Below are 15,602 nucleotides of genomic sequence, written 5' to 3' on the forward strand. Positions count from 1 at the left end.
CACTTATTGAAGAGACTGTCTTTTCTCCTTTTGTATATTCTTGCCTGCTTAGTTGTAGATTAATTGCCCATAAGTGTGTGGGTTTCTTTCTGGGCTTTCTATCCTGTTCCATTGATCTATAAATGCAAATCCTTTTGAATCAGAAGAGTCCTTTGTTAGGGTGGGAACACTTCTTCCCCTCTCCTGATGTGTCCTTCTACGTGGAAGTAGCTCTACTAGTTTAACACCCACCCACCCCCGCTTGCTTCTCCCTAGGGAAGGAGGGATGACTTTCCTTTCTGTTTTTCATTTTTTTCTTCCAGTTTTATTGATATAAGTGACATACAGCACTTTGTAAGACAAAGGTGTACAGCATAATGATATGACTTACATACATCATGGAATGATTATCACAGTAAGTTTAGTGACTATCCATCATCACAGAGATAAAAATTTAAAGCAACAGAAAAAAACTTTTTTCTTTGTGATGAGAACTCTTAGGATTTACTCTCCTAACAACTTACATATATAACATACAACAATGTTAATTATATTTATCATGTTGTACATTACATTCCTAGTGCTTATTTATCTTATAACTGGAAGTTTGTACCTTTTGACCACCTTCATCTAATTCCCCCTTCCTCTGCCCCTCGTCTAGTAATTACAAATTTGATCTCTTTTTCTATGAGTTTGTTTCTTTTTGAAGTATAATTGACCTACAACACTATGTTACTTCCTGTTATACAACATAGTGATTCCATATTTCTGTACATTTCAAAATAATCATCACGTTAAGTCTAGTTATGATATGTCACCATACAAAGATATTACATCTATTGACTATATTCCCCACACTGTACAGTTCATACCTGTGACTCATTTATTTTGCAACTGAAAGTTTGTCCCTCTTAATCTCGCTCAACTATTTCTTTCCTCCCCCCACTTTACCACCCTCTGGCGACCACCCATTTGTTCTCTATACAGTAAGTCCCCTACATATAAGCCTTTAAGTTGCGAACTTTCAAAGATGCGAAGGTGCGTTCAAATGTCCAATCACGTAAGTTAGTTCACTTACGTGTCTGGCGTGCATCCTCTACAAGTGGTTGTGCTTTTGTGTACTTTACAGTACTGTATAGAGTAAAGTAGTACAGGATCTTTATTTCAAGCCCAGGATGTCTGGAAGCAAGTGTAAAAGCAGCGGTGATGTAGCTGGTATCGCTAACAAGTGCCAAGTGCCAAGAAAGGATGAAGAGAGACAAGAGGAAGAAGAAGTAACTGAAGAACTGAAGAGATTCACGACACAGGAAATGGCAAGGGGATTTTCTTTCTTTGAGGAGGCACTGTTAGTTTTTAAGGCACAGGACCTGAACATAGGCCGGTACGTGAAGGTTGCAGCAGCCGTTCAGAATGCAATCCAGTGCTACCGTGTCATCTATGACAAGAAAAAAAGAGCTATTACCCAGACATCGCTGGATCTTTTTTTCAAGAGGGTAGATGGAATTGAATCCAGCAAGGAACCAGAACCTGTGCCACCAGTGTCAGGCATGAGTGAAATTGCAGCTTGCCCTCCATCTCCTACTGCTGACGACCCTTCGGCTCTACCATCTCCCCCCTCCTCTTCCTCTTCCAGTCAGTAACTCTTCTTGCCTGTTCACTTGATGCCAGCCCCTGTATGCCAGCTGTTGTTCTGTACTACTGTGCTTTTCAAGGTACTGTACTGCAAGATTTAAAATGTTTTCTTTATTTTTTATGTATTATTTGTGTGAAAAGTATTATAAACCTATTACAACACAGTACTATAGCCAATTGCGTTAGTTGGCTCCCTAGGCTGGCTTTGTTGGACTTACGAGCAAACTGGACTTACGAACACGCTCTCAGAACGGAAATCGTTCGTATGGAGGCGACTTACTGTATCTACGATTTTTGTTTTGTTATGTTTATTCATTTGTTTCTTAGATTCCACATATAAGTGAAATCATACAGTATTTGTCTTTCCCTGACTTATCTCACTTAACATAATGCCCTCTATGTCCATCCATGTTGCTGCAAATGGCAAGATTTCATTCTTTTTATGGCTGAGTAATATTCCATTATTTTAATATGCACCACATCTTCTTTATCCACTCATCTATTGATGGGCATTTAGGTTGCTTCCGTATCTTGGCTATTGTAAATAATGCTGCTATGAACATAGGCATGCTTATGTCTTTTCTAATTAGTGTTTTCATTTTCTTCAGATAAATACCCAGGAGTAGAATTGCTAAGTCATATGGTAGTCCTGTTTTTAATTTTTTGAGGAATCTCCATACTGTTTTCCATAGTGGCTGCACCGAAGATGACTTTTCTAATTATTACATTTGTAAAGAATAAACTGGGAAGGCTCCACTCAGCCCCTTCTCTTCCTAACACCTGCACTGAGAGGCCTATAGTTGACCAACATTGCCTATGATTAAATGGAGAGAGATTTAGAATTAGGAAGCCCTCTTATAGGCAAATGTAAGTCACATTCTTCAGCATCAGCTTTTATCAGTGATACAGGTCATACTTTTGATCAACTATCTGCCTAATTCTTTTGTCTTATTTCCCAGTTGGCTCAGAAGCTGGGTGAGGATGAGAAGTGTTATTTATTGCTCTAAGAGCTAAAGACGCATCTAGGAATTTATCCTACAGATGTATTTACATATGTGTGAAATGACGTGTGTACAGTTATTCATTGCAGGATTGTTTGGAACAGGAGAAGATTGAGAACAATCTAAATGTCCCTGTAGAATTATTTAAATAAATTAACACACACTGCACAATGGAGTATTATACAGCCATAATACTTGAGCAAGCTCCAATATAAAGTAAAAAAAAAAAAAAAGCTACAAAACAAAAACAAATACTATAGTACAGAACTATAGTATAATATGTTATTAATTGTGTAAGAAAAGGAAAAATACACAAATGTTTACTAGTGCATTCACAGAATACTTCAGGAAAGATATATAAGAAACTGGTGACTTTATTTACTTACTTTCCCTCAGGGGAAAGGGACTCAGTAGCGAGGTGCATTTTATATTTGTTGCTTCTTAAAGTCACAGAAATAATGGGTGAGAACAAATTGAAAGCAGAAATCATACGTCACAAAGTAGTATTAAGTACCTATACATCTTTCATCTTTATTTGTTTAGAAGATGGGTTTAAATCAATCACTCAATCATTCAGCCAATCAGAATGCAGTTGTACTTATTTAGTCATGTAAACTGAGGCAATTGTTACAATTTGACTTTTTTTAAAAACTTAATTTACCTTTGAATAAATCAACATGTAACTGAGAACCTAAATGAAAATTTCAAGTAAATAGAATAAAAACATAGGTACATGAAGAGTTGTCCTATCTGGCAAGTTTCATCATGAAAAGTTATTTATCTGTTTATTTTCATTTATTCAGGAACTACTTATTGAGAGCTTCCTCTGTGCCAAGCCTTGCTCTAAACTCTGGGAAGATAGAGGCGAGCAAGACACTGTCCCTGTTCTTAGTAGAGCTCCCCTAACAGGGCACACAGACAATAAACAAGTAAACAAGCAGATAATTCTTAAAAAGCCATGTGCTAAAAGAAAATAAAGCAGAGCCAAGAGGACAGAGTGACTAAAGTGGGAGAAGAAGAAGTATTATTTTCCCCAAGGTAATTTGTGGGTGGTGGATAAAATTTATTAAAAACATATATTATGCCCCTCTGTGCCAAGGACTGTGTTTGGACACTGGTCATAAAGCAGTAAACAGAAGACACTGTTGCTGCTCTCAGAAAGCTTACGACACTCTATTGAGGCGGACTGACAATAAGTAATCAAGTCAATATGTAAAATGCAGAGTCAGATTTACCACGATGCCCCAGGGAAGGCTGGGAATTGCTGAGGGTTGTAGTATGTTCTAGGTGTGCTCCTGGTCCAACCCTATTTGCCTTGTGCTCATTTTGTTGTTTTGTGACATGGGACTCCAAAGACCAATGAAGCAACATATATGAGAAGAAGAAGGGAATTCGCTGGCAGTCCAGTGGTTGGGACTCTGTGCTTCCACTGCACGGGGCCTGGGTTGAATCCCTGCTCAGGGAACTAAGATCCCGCAGGCCGTGTGGCACAGCCAAAAATAAATAAATAAATTATAAAATTTAGAAGGACAAAGGATTTTTCGTAGGCTTAGTTACTTCTTTTAGAATATTTTACATCTCCAAAAACCAGGAACAATTATATTAATAAGTACATGCACGCATTAAGCAGTAAATTCGTAAGAAATACAAAGGGTGAATTTTCATGAAAACAAGTTCATTTTCTTCAGACGAATCTGAAAGTTAAGATTGTACAAAGCTTCGGGACTTCCCTGGTGGTCCAGTGGCTAAAACTCCGAGCTCCCAAAGCAGGGGGCCCAGGTTTAATCCCTGGACAGGGAACTAGATCCCACATGCCACAACTAAAGATCCCGCACGTGGCAACGAAGATCCCTCGTGCTGCAACTAAGAGCCAGTGCAGCCAAATAAATAAATAAATATTTTTTAAAAATGTACAAAGCTGGGAATTCCCTGGTGGTCCAGTGGTTAGGACTCTGTGCTTCCACTGCAGGAGTTACAGTTTCGATCCCTGGTCAGGAAACTGAGATCCCGCAAGCTGTGTGTGGCAGCCAAAAAATAAATTAACTAATTAAAAAAAAAAAAGATTGTACAAAGCCTATACTGGCCGACTCACATGTCTGCACTTGATCTCCCACAATGAACTCCTGAAATCCTAAAATGTTGAAGTTCTCACTATTTTTATCTGTGGTCCTTTATAGCTGTCTGACTCTCAGAACCAGAACAAACCTCTGAATCTTCCTGTGCATCTCCCAAAGTTTGTTTCATCCAGAGACAAAGGAGGAAGAATCCTTCAAGTTGGTAACTCTTAGCTCTGTTTTTAGAGTAAACATATCCATTTAATCAAAACAGACCGTGTACTTGCACTGAGTATTATTTTAAGGGAAACAGCAGAGGACAGAGGGATAGGGGAAAACCAAAAGAGATCAAAGGGTTATTAAACAACCTGGAATGAATGATAATAAACTTTTTAAAAAGTTTCAAAGCAGTGTATCCTGTTTTTATCCTGTCCACCCTCAGTAAAGAAATGGTCGTTAGAGAAAAGCTTGATGAATTTAACAAGACTCCGAGCTTTCCTGAGGCAGGGGGCAGAACCTGTTTTATTTACTTTTGTATCTTCAGGTCCAAACACATGGTAGGCACACATGTGTATTTGTGGAATTAATACTTAATGTTAAACTAAGCAATAGCAACCATGATTCTTTTACACTGCCTGATGAGACTTGGGTTCAATTTGATATAAGCGTTTCTCATTGCTCTTCAAAAGGCCTGCTCACGAGAAACTCAAGAGGATGAAATGGAGAACTCCCAGGCCCTGCCTCATACTCAGAGGAAATGGGAGACTGCCTGACTGTGGGCATCACAAGAACTTCAAGGTCCAGAACCTGACGGGCCTGGCTGGCATGGCTTGCTGAGTCTCAGAATAATCACCTTCTATGGTAGCCTAAGTTGTTCCTGAGGCTTTGACTTGAGGGACAGCCCACCCTACAGAATTGCTAAGAAAGGCAAACTTTGGGTGCACTCTGAAAGATTCAAGGGAGGCTATGGGGAGCCACATTCACCCTCCGGTATGTATATCCTGTTTATATCCTTCGCTCTGCTTGTTAGCTTATCCAGAACAAAGCCAAGGTAATATCAACTTGAGTGGAGGCTAAGTATTTATTCTCTCCATTCCCTGAACCCAGACCAGATTCCATGGTCCAATTTTCAGCTTACATTATATCATCCAGCTCTGTTTTCACAGTAAACGTATTTAATAAAAGATGACAGTTTATGCAGAGTGAGTATTATTTTAAGAGAAGGTAGAGGAATAGGCTCATGCCCTGAAAGAGCTCACTTTCCAGTGAGGGAGACAAAAAGTATAAAAACCTTTACCATTGAAAGCCATGTCAAAGCTATGGGGGCTGAGACCTATGATGAACCATGGGTGATTCACTCCATTGAATGTAATAGTGTGTAAACCTACCTTCTCAAATTACTTATTTTTAATAGAATTTTAAAACATAATATAAGATTATCCAGTACAGAATTATTTAATCTATCTAAACTAGACCTCTGTGAGTATACCACAATACCACACACTTCTACCTCTGATTCCAATATTTCTTTGGGGTCGGGGCAGAAGGCCACTGTACTTAACCTTGCCCTGGTGCCTGCAGTGAGTGGCTCATGGGTCACCTTGTACGGGTGGGTTCTCTCTCTTTCCCAGGCAGCAACCTAAGCTGTCCCTGTGGCCTGGATATGGTATGAGAGGTCTCACAGAGATGAGAACCAGAGTCTCGGTTTCCAGGGTTAGGAGAGTGGGGAGATAGTGTGCACCCCTCCCATGGGAACAAGCGTCATCAAGCTAGGAAAGCTCAGGGGTTTATACCGAGTGAACCCTACTGTGTTTGTTCTAGCATATGACATAGTGTCCTTTAATAGATGAGGAAGCACTTATGTGTTGGTTCTGATAAGGTACAAAGGATCGAACTTGGACTTAGAATCTTAATTCATATACAGAAACAGGAAGAAGTGCCCCAACTGGGGAAGTGTGGGGCGCTGTGGCAGCATAGAAGAACTAACGTCTGGACTAAGACCTGAAAATGACTGACTTGACTTGTTCCGCCACCCAGCCAGCAGTCCCCTTGTACCCCACCTCCCTCTTTTCTACAGTCACTGGAAGCCCAAGCCTCCCTGGTCACCTCCTCTGTATGGTCATGCTCATTCTGCTCAGCACAGCTCCCAATCTGACCAAACTCCCCACCCTTCCAGGCCCTCCGAAACCTTTCTACGTGCCTTCTAGAACCCTGGAGTTCCAGATGTGTGGTAAACACTCTGCCCCCTAACCTTAACCTCCCTCATCAATGCTGCTTCTGACTCCTTGACCTTACTGTGCATGACCTGTTGATATCCTGAGGACACTGGCTCCTCTATAGCCTTTTCAAGTGAAGTAAGTATTTCTCTCATATCCTATATAATTCCAGGCTTGAATGAAGGATGCTTGTTTTTTCTCTTTGCTTCCCATTCCACTCGAACTATTCTTCCTCTTCCTTCAAAAGTTCCAGCTCCTTGTTTCTACAATCGAATGATCTCCCATCTCCCAGTCACTCCCCCTCATTCACTGAAGACTTGACAGCTGCTCATTGTCTTCCTCTTCATCCCTACTTTTGTCTTTTTTTTTTTTCTTTCGGCTGTGCCGCACAGCTTGTAGGATCTTAGTTCCCAGACCAGGAATCGAACCCTCACCCTCGGTAGTGAAAGTTCTGAGTCATAATCACTGGACCGCCAGGGAATTCCCTACTCTTATCACTTTTATCCAAATAGTTTACTATCCAACACCCTGGGTTCTCCAGTCCACTGACCCCACTACTTCTTTTTTTACACTGCCCATTATGTTTGTCCTGTCTTCTTCCTCCCCTTGTCTATCTTTGATTCCCTGATCCATCATTATGAAAAGCAACTCTAGCTCTTATACACTTGCCTGCCCTGCTGGGTATAACTCCAGATATTCTCTGGGCCTGCAGCAGAGCAGCTGAATGCTGAATCAGTGCCTTAAATTTATGACCACAGAGTTGAAACGAGCACTCAGTATCTGTTCCATAATCACAAAAGGTTTTCCTAGTAAAGTCAGTATTTCACTGTCTGAGTCAACTATATATATATTTTTTAATCCTAAAAATTTCAACCCTCCCTTACTATCAGATAATGACCTACCATATGCTTTACTGAAAAAACTTAGCAACTAAAGAGGGACCCTATTCCTCTAACCACCAACTCTTCCAGTATCTTTACCAATATTTTCTGTCTTCCCACTTGGTACAAGACAAGCACCATTGCTCTATCGAAGGCCAGTCCCTTCATATTCTGGATCCTGTCTTTTCTTGCTTTCTCGAGGACATCACTCTTATAATTGTTCTCTCATGGATCACCAATTTCTCCCTCTATTATTATGATAGACTCTAGATCTCCTCCTAGCAGCCCTTATCTTTGTTCCCCTTCATAGCAAATCTTCGTAAAATAATTGTAAGTACTTCTCTGTTTCCAAATCCTCACTGCCATTCACTGTTACAACCCACTCCAGGACTTCCATACCTATCACATCACTGAAACTGTTATCAAGTCACCTATGACTTTAATGTTGCCAAATTCCATAAACACTTCTTTTTCCTCATTTTACTGGAGGTCTTGTGAAAACTGATCTAAGCTGGTTTGACCTTTCTCAATTATTAGGTTCTTTGGTAGATATCAGTAGCCTCTAGTAGGTAAATGAGGGCTGCAGTTCTCTCCTCATTCTGAGCTAGGTACTTTACAGAGGGAATTCTACCAAACTACTATTTAGCATCCCCTATAACCATAAAATCTTGAACTTTTATTTCTCCCAATTAAAAAAAATTTGCCCCAAAACATTGATTCCAATTATTCATTCTGAGGTTCTGGCCATTGCTGCCCCAAATTCCCTGATTTGCCCCCTGACTATTTCCAGTGTTGCCTTACTCTTCACTGCAGGTTACTAAAACCTTGGATTTCTATCTTCTTGGCTGTTCTAAAAATGTTGGGTTTCCCAGAAGAGTTACCACTTGAAATCTATTGTCTATTAATGAGGATTATTTTTGGCAGTTTTTCAAAAAGTTAATTAATTGTTGGATAGTGTGTGAGAAATTGTCTGCTGCCCTCCCTACTCCGCTGGCTGAGTGGTTCATGTCTACCTAGTGGAATTTATCAGTTGGGTAGGGTCAGGGGCCAATTACTTTCTCAGATGATGCCACTTAGTGCCATCTTCAGCATTGCAGGACTTGCTTTGGGGAACCTAATCTCAAAACTTGCAGCCCTAATTGGTTACTCTTGAAGAATATTAAGAAACCAACTCATTATTCTGAAAATTGTTGAAGAGAAGAAAAAAATCAAGCGTATATCCTGCCTTTCCTGTATGAGCTGTACATTAAGGAAACTAAAACATGAACGTGGTAATCTTTTTAAGTAGAATAATTCCAGCTAATTATGTACAGTTCAGTGGTATTAAATACATTCACACTGTTGTGAAACCATCACCACCATCCATCCCCATAACTCTTTTCATGTGGTGAAACTGAAATTCTACACCCATTAAACAATAACTCCCTATTCTCCCCTGCCTCCAGCCCCTGGCCACCACATTTACACTTTCTGTTTTTATAATATAGGTGGAATCACATAGTATTTGTATTTTTGTGACTGGTTTGTTTCACTTAGCATAATGTCCTCAGGGTTCGTCCATGCTGTAGCATATTGCAGAATCTCCTTCCCTTTTAATTAAAAAATCTTTTGTTTATTTTATTATTTTTGGGGGCTGCGTGGGGTCTTAGTTGCGGCACGTGGGATCTTCGTTGTAGCATGTGGGATCTTTCGTTGCAGCGCTTGGGTTTGCTGCAGCACGTGGGCTTCTCTCTAGTTGTGGCGCATGGGTTTTCTCGTCTCTAGCTGTGGAGTGAAGGCTCCAGAACACGTGTGCTCTGTAGTTTGCAGCACGCGGACTCTAGTTGAGGCGTGCAGGCTCAGCAGTTGTGGTGCACGGGCTTAGCTGCCCCGTAGCATGTGGGATCTTAGTTCCCTGACCAGGGATCGAACCCGCATCCCCTGCATTGCAGGACGGATTCTTTACCACTGGACTACCAGGGAAGTCCCTCCTTCTTCTTCAAGGTGAATTCCATTGTATGTATTGAAATCCATCCCGTTGCCTGTATATTACACATTTTGCTTATCTATTCATCAGTGAGTGGAAACTTGGGTTGCTTCCTTGTTTTAACTATTGTGAATAATGCTGCTATTAACATGAATGTACTATCTGGATTTTTTAAGTGGCTATTTTACATCTTGACTTTTTAAAAAAGTTGGATACATTTGGATAGCCATTCTAGAACTAGGCATGGTAACAATCTTTTCAATAAATGATGCTAGAGCTATTAACTTTCTATCCATATAGAAAAAAAGGAACTTGGTCATGTACCTTATAATATATTTCAAAATTAACTTGAGATGAATCGCAGAACTAAACGTGAAAATAATGCAATAAATTTCTAAAAGAAGTCAGGGGAGAATATTGTCATGACTTTGGAGTAGGCAATAATTTCTTAAATTTAAAAAGCAATAATCATCCAAAGACACCAACAGGAGAGTGAAAAAGCAAGCCACGGCCTAGGGGAGGATATTCACAATACATATATCTGACGTAGGATTTGTATCTAGGTTATGTAAAGGACTCCTAAAAATCACTTTTAAAAACGGGCAAAACACTTGATAGGCCCTTCACAAAGGAGGATGTCCAAATGGAGAGTAAGCATATAAAAAGTGCTCCATATCAGAAATCATCAAGGAAATGCAAATTAAAGGCACAATGAGATACCACCACACCATCATTAGAATGGTCAAAATTAAAAAGAATGTAAGGGGAATTCCCTGGTGGTCCAGTGGTTAGGACTCTGAGATTTCATTGCCAAGGGCCCGGGTTCAATCCCTGGTCGGGGAATTAAGATCCCGCGTGCTGTGCGGCACAGCCAAAAAAGTAAAGTAAAATAAAAAGAATGATAGGATGCTGTCTAGGATGTTTAGCAGTTACATTGCTGGTGCAAGTGAAAAATGATCTGACCACTTTAGAAAGCTATTTGGCAGTTCATAGTAAAGCTAAACACATGTCTGCCCTGTGACTCAGTAATTTTACTCTTAACTATACACCTCACAGAAATGAGTGTATTTCATTTCATTCACACAGAATGTATCTACCCAAAGACATGCACAAGAGTGTTCAGAGAAGCCTATCCATAACAGCCAAATGTCCATCAACAGAAGAATAGGTAAGTCAACTGTGGTACAAACATATACGACATATATATTTACTACATGATTCCAGTTACGTGACCTTCTAGAACAGGCAAAGCTAATCTATCCTGCTTACTTTTAAGGAGGCTATTGACTGAAAGAGGGAACTTTCTGGAGTCCTGAAAATGTTCTCTATCTCAGTCTGGGTGGTGGTTACAAAGTAGTGTTCATTTGTGAAACTTCATTAAGCCATACACTTAAAATTCATGCACTTCACTGTTTGTATGTTATAATTCAATTTTAAAGTTTTTTTTTAGAAAGTTTACCCCCCAAAGACTCCTTCTTTTCCCTTTATGTGTCACAAATATTTTATTTTAGACAAAGTCTTAGTACAGAACTTGTGCTATTTTATGAATTTCCACGTGTTGTCGCCTATAAAAGGTCTGCTTATAATTTACGTATATACCAACCTGTTCACTGGGTCAAATGTGGCAAATTGACCCAAGAAAATTTGGTTACTCACAATTATTAGATAATTGGGGGGAATATTAGAGGCCTCCAGTTGTCAGACATAGGATTGGGCTCTAGGTTTCCCCCCAAGAACCTCATGCGCAGGTGATCTGTTACAATGAAGGCAAGTCTCAGACAAGATTCTGTCATACGTTTGAATATCTATTAGCAGGAAGACAACAAAACGGTCCTACAACCCATTCCCAAAGCTCAGGGAGACTTCTGGCTTTTAGGCACTCTGACATTCGTCTTACACACACACAAAAATAGAAAAGTCTAGCACAAGCCAAGCAGCCTCAGGGTGGTGCTCTCGGCCTGGAGCTTTGATTTATTTGAGTATTCTGCCACTTAGTGGCAGATCTGTTGCCTAACTGTGACCAAAAATCTAGCAATATTGCTTTTATTTATTTTTTTAAAATCTCGTTTAATGGTAAGTCCATTCTAGGAAGCCATCAGGGCTCTAGGCTGTCAGGGACTTGGCTCCCTTCTATTGCTGCTTTGCCATACCTATTGTGTTGCCTTCATTTTCTTGGTTCAATTTTGCTCATGACCACATCCACACCTAGCTAGTGGGAAAAGAACAAACTCATTCTCTTTAAGAAGGACCTAGAAATTGCACACATCACTTTTCCATCTCATTGACCAGACATGGTCTTATTTAGCTGAAAGGGAGGCTGGAAAAAATGCAGTTTTAATCTCTGATTGGCCTTGCGTTTGGTTAAAAATCAGGGGTGATGTTATTATTATTTATTTATTTATTTATGGCTGTGTTGGGTCTTCGTTTCTGTGCAAGGCCTTTCTCTAGTTGTGGCAAGCGGGGGCCACTCTTCATCATGGTGCGCGGGCCTCTCACTGTCGCGGCCTCTCTTGTTGCGGAGCACAGGCTCCAGACGCGCAGGCTCAGTAATTGTGGTTCATGGGCCCAGTTGCTCCCTGGCATGTGGGATCTTCCTAGACCAGGGCGCAAACCCACGTCCCCTGCATTGGCAGGCAGACTCCCAACAACTGCGCCACCAGGGAAGCCCAGGGGTGATATTATTATAGAGGAAGGGGAGAGCCAATACTGGGGGATAAGTAACAGTCTCTGCCATAATGACAAAATTGGTCAGGCTGCAACCCTTCTCAGAAGAATTTACTCAGTTGATTATTTCTTCCTTGAAACATCCTCCCCCTTTAGCTTCTATGGCACCATATTTTCCTAGTACCTCAGGCTGTGCTTATTCTAGTTCCTGTACATGCTTCTCTTCCTTTATCCAGTATCCAAAAAGTTGGAATGCTAGAGGGTTCAGTCTTGGGCCCTCTTATCTTCACTGTCTGTACTCTCTCTAGGAGAGCTCATCTAATGCCATGGCTTTAAATGTCTTCTATATGCTAATAACTCCAAAATTCGTATCTCCAACCCTGACTTCTCCCCTAAGTTCCAAACTCATTTACCAACTGTCCACTTGACATCTTTACCTGGATGGCTAACAAGTATTTCAAACTAAATGTCTAACTAAGCTAGAATAATGCCATTATCCTAGACTAATTGTTCTCAGTATTGGAGGAAGGGCAGGGGAAAAGCAATAACCATCTCTTAGTATTTAGAAATGTAAGGGGATTTTTCAGTGCCGCAACGGCTAGGGGTGCTACTTATATTTCATTTAAAACTTTTTTGTTTAACTCAGCATCATGTTTGTGAATTTCATCAGTGTTAATGCATGCAGTTTTGGTTTATTTGTTTTCATCATTGTATAGTTTGTTTATTTATTTATTTATTTATTTATGCAGTATGCGGGCCTCTCACTGTTGTAGCCTCTCCCGTTGCGGAGCACAGGCTCCGGACGCGCAGGCTCAGCGGCCATGGCTCACGGGCCCAGCCGCTCCACAGCATGTGGGATCTTCCCGGACCGGGGCACGAACCCGCGTCCCCTGCATCGGCAGGCGGACTCTCAACCACTGCGCCACCAGGGAAGCCCCATTGTATAGTTTATTATTTCATTGTTTAATTACACCACAATTTAGTTACCTATTCTTTTTTGATGGACATTTAATGGATTTCCAATTCTTTGCATTTATATACTATGCTGCTATGATATTCTTGAACATGTCTTCTTATGCACAGATGTAAAAATTTCCCTAGAATATACTTTTAGGAGTAGACTTTGGGGCCATCAGCTATGCATATCATAAACTTTAGCAGATATTACCAAGTTGCTCTCTAAAATAGTTGTACTAAATCTACACTCAAAGAGAAGTTCTTTTAGTATATTATCCTACAAAGTTATGTTATTAAAGAGATGGACATCAGCATGAGAGAGAGTCTTCTTTTTTTTTTTTTTTTTTTGCGGTACGCGGGCCTCTCACTGTTGTGGCCTCTCCCGTTGCGGAGCACAGGCTCCGGACGCACAGGCTCAGCGGCCATGGCTCACGGGCCCAGCCGCTCCGCGGCATGTGGGATCCTCCCGGACCAGGGCACAAACCTGTGTCCCCTGCATCGGCAGGCGGACTCTCAACCACTGCGCCACCAGGGAAGCCCGAGAGAGAGTCTTCTTGATGCTTCATCTGAAAAAAGAACCTTCCTGGTGTGCAGCCAGGAATCCATTTTCCCTAAAGGGTGGTGGCTGCATGGAGCTCGGCTCCTAGAAGAGAGACAGAGACAGAGACAGAGAAAGAGACACAGACAGAGAAAGAAAAGGAGAAGAAAAGAAAGAGAAAGTAAAGGATCAGGGACCTGACAGGAACACTAAATGTTTTGCAGTAAGTGGTTTCTGGTAACAGACTGTATCTGCAGTTCTACCCAGACATTGTGTGGGCATAAAAGGAGCAGGGTCATTTGTTTAGGTGTCACTGTCTCTAGGCAGAGTTTGGGTCTTTTCATTCCCACTGCCAAGCTCCACACCAGGACGTTAGTAGGCATGTAGTAAATACTATACTGAACAGCTGAGTGGGCATACGCTGACATGCATATGATTTGCCCTGTTAAATACCTATATTCTCACTGACTTGATCAAAAAGTGAATTAAGTTTTTATTTTGTCTGGTACAAAGTAGAGACTAGATAAATATTTGTTGAGTGGATAAAAGAGAACATGATTCATTTGAATTTAAACTACCTCAGCGTAACTCTATTAATTTTTTCTCATTGGCTTGATGTAATGTCTGGATTGAACCTATAACTGAATTTTTTTCCAAATAAATTCATTTGATCTGTTTTGGGACTGCCAAAAAACTCTGAAATCACTTAACAGGCTATTTCACCAATACCATTTTAAATTTTCAAGAAAACTCAGGGGAAAATAAAAGATTGCCTCACCACAAGAAAAAACTCCTTTAAGTGACTAAAACTATTGTGCAAAAAGTATACTAATAGACAAGGGCTCTTGGGAATTCCCTGGCGGTCCGGTGGTTAGGACTCCGTGCTTTCACTGCCGTTGGCCCGGGATTCAATCCCTGGTTGGGGAACCAAGATTAAAAAAAAAAAGAAGGCTCTAGCAGACCAACAGGCTTCTGCACTAGATGGCCTTTCAGTTTTTTTAAATGACGTTCTTTGTTGGTTTTAAATTAATATATGCTGCTCCTCTTCCTATATGCCATGCACAGTTCCCAGCAAGGTACATATGTTGTATCACATTTAATGCTCACGACAACGGTACGAGGTATAAGATATTTAGCATTGGCCCAATTTTATATGTGAGGGATAGAGAAGTTGAGTAACTTGCCCAAGATCACACAGCCTGTAAACTGGAGAGCCGTTATTTGAATGCAGGCAGTCTGGTTTCAGAATTCCAGCTCTGTTTTTTTTGACGGGGCTGCGCATCGTGCGGGATCTTACCTGGACCAGGGATCCAACTGCGTGCCCCCTGCAGTGGGAGCGCAGAGTCTTAACCACTGGACCGCCAGGGAAGTCCTCAGAGTTCCAGCTCTTAAACGCTCTACTGTATTGTTTTCCCAACTCTAAGATTCCATGAATTTTTCATTTTTTAAAAATTTTACTTGTCATTTTTTTGAGAGGGAACTATTACGGATAATTAAAACAATTTTTAAAAAAGTATAATCTGAAAAAAAAGGCAACCACTTCATGTGAATGGACAGCCTAAGGAAGGGCTGGAAATATAAGTTCTATCCAGAATACTTAAAAATAAATATTTAACCTAATACCCTCCAAGGTCCCGCTGGCCATTTTAACCCAAACTCCTCGAACTGAGGCCGGGACTTCTCCGGCCTTGGGAGCCCGCGGCCGCGGCGCATG

At 40.8% G+C, this 15,602-nt stretch overlaps 1 protein-coding gene across 1 annotated transcript in view; it reads right to left on the bottom strand.

Annotated features, from left to right (window-relative positions):
- CFAP210 (cilia and flagella associated protein 210) overlaps nt 1–15,339 on the bottom strand; it is a 99,956-nt gene extending 84,617 nt beyond the window's left edge. The window contains exon 1 of the mRNA XM_082630617.1: nt 15,186–15,339. The gene's annotated coding sequence lies outside the window, so the exon portion shown is untranslated. The remainder of the gene's footprint in view (nt 1–15,185) is intronic.
- Between the last annotated feature and the right edge of the window lie 263 nt (nt 15,340–15,602).

This window comes from Mesoplodon mirus (genome assembly GCF_964341445.2).
Source record: "Mesoplodon mirus genome assembly, chromosome: 8".
In the NCBI taxonomy this organism is placed as follows: domain Eukaryota; kingdom Metazoa; phylum Chordata; class Mammalia; order Artiodactyla; family Ziphiidae; genus Mesoplodon; species Mesoplodon mirus.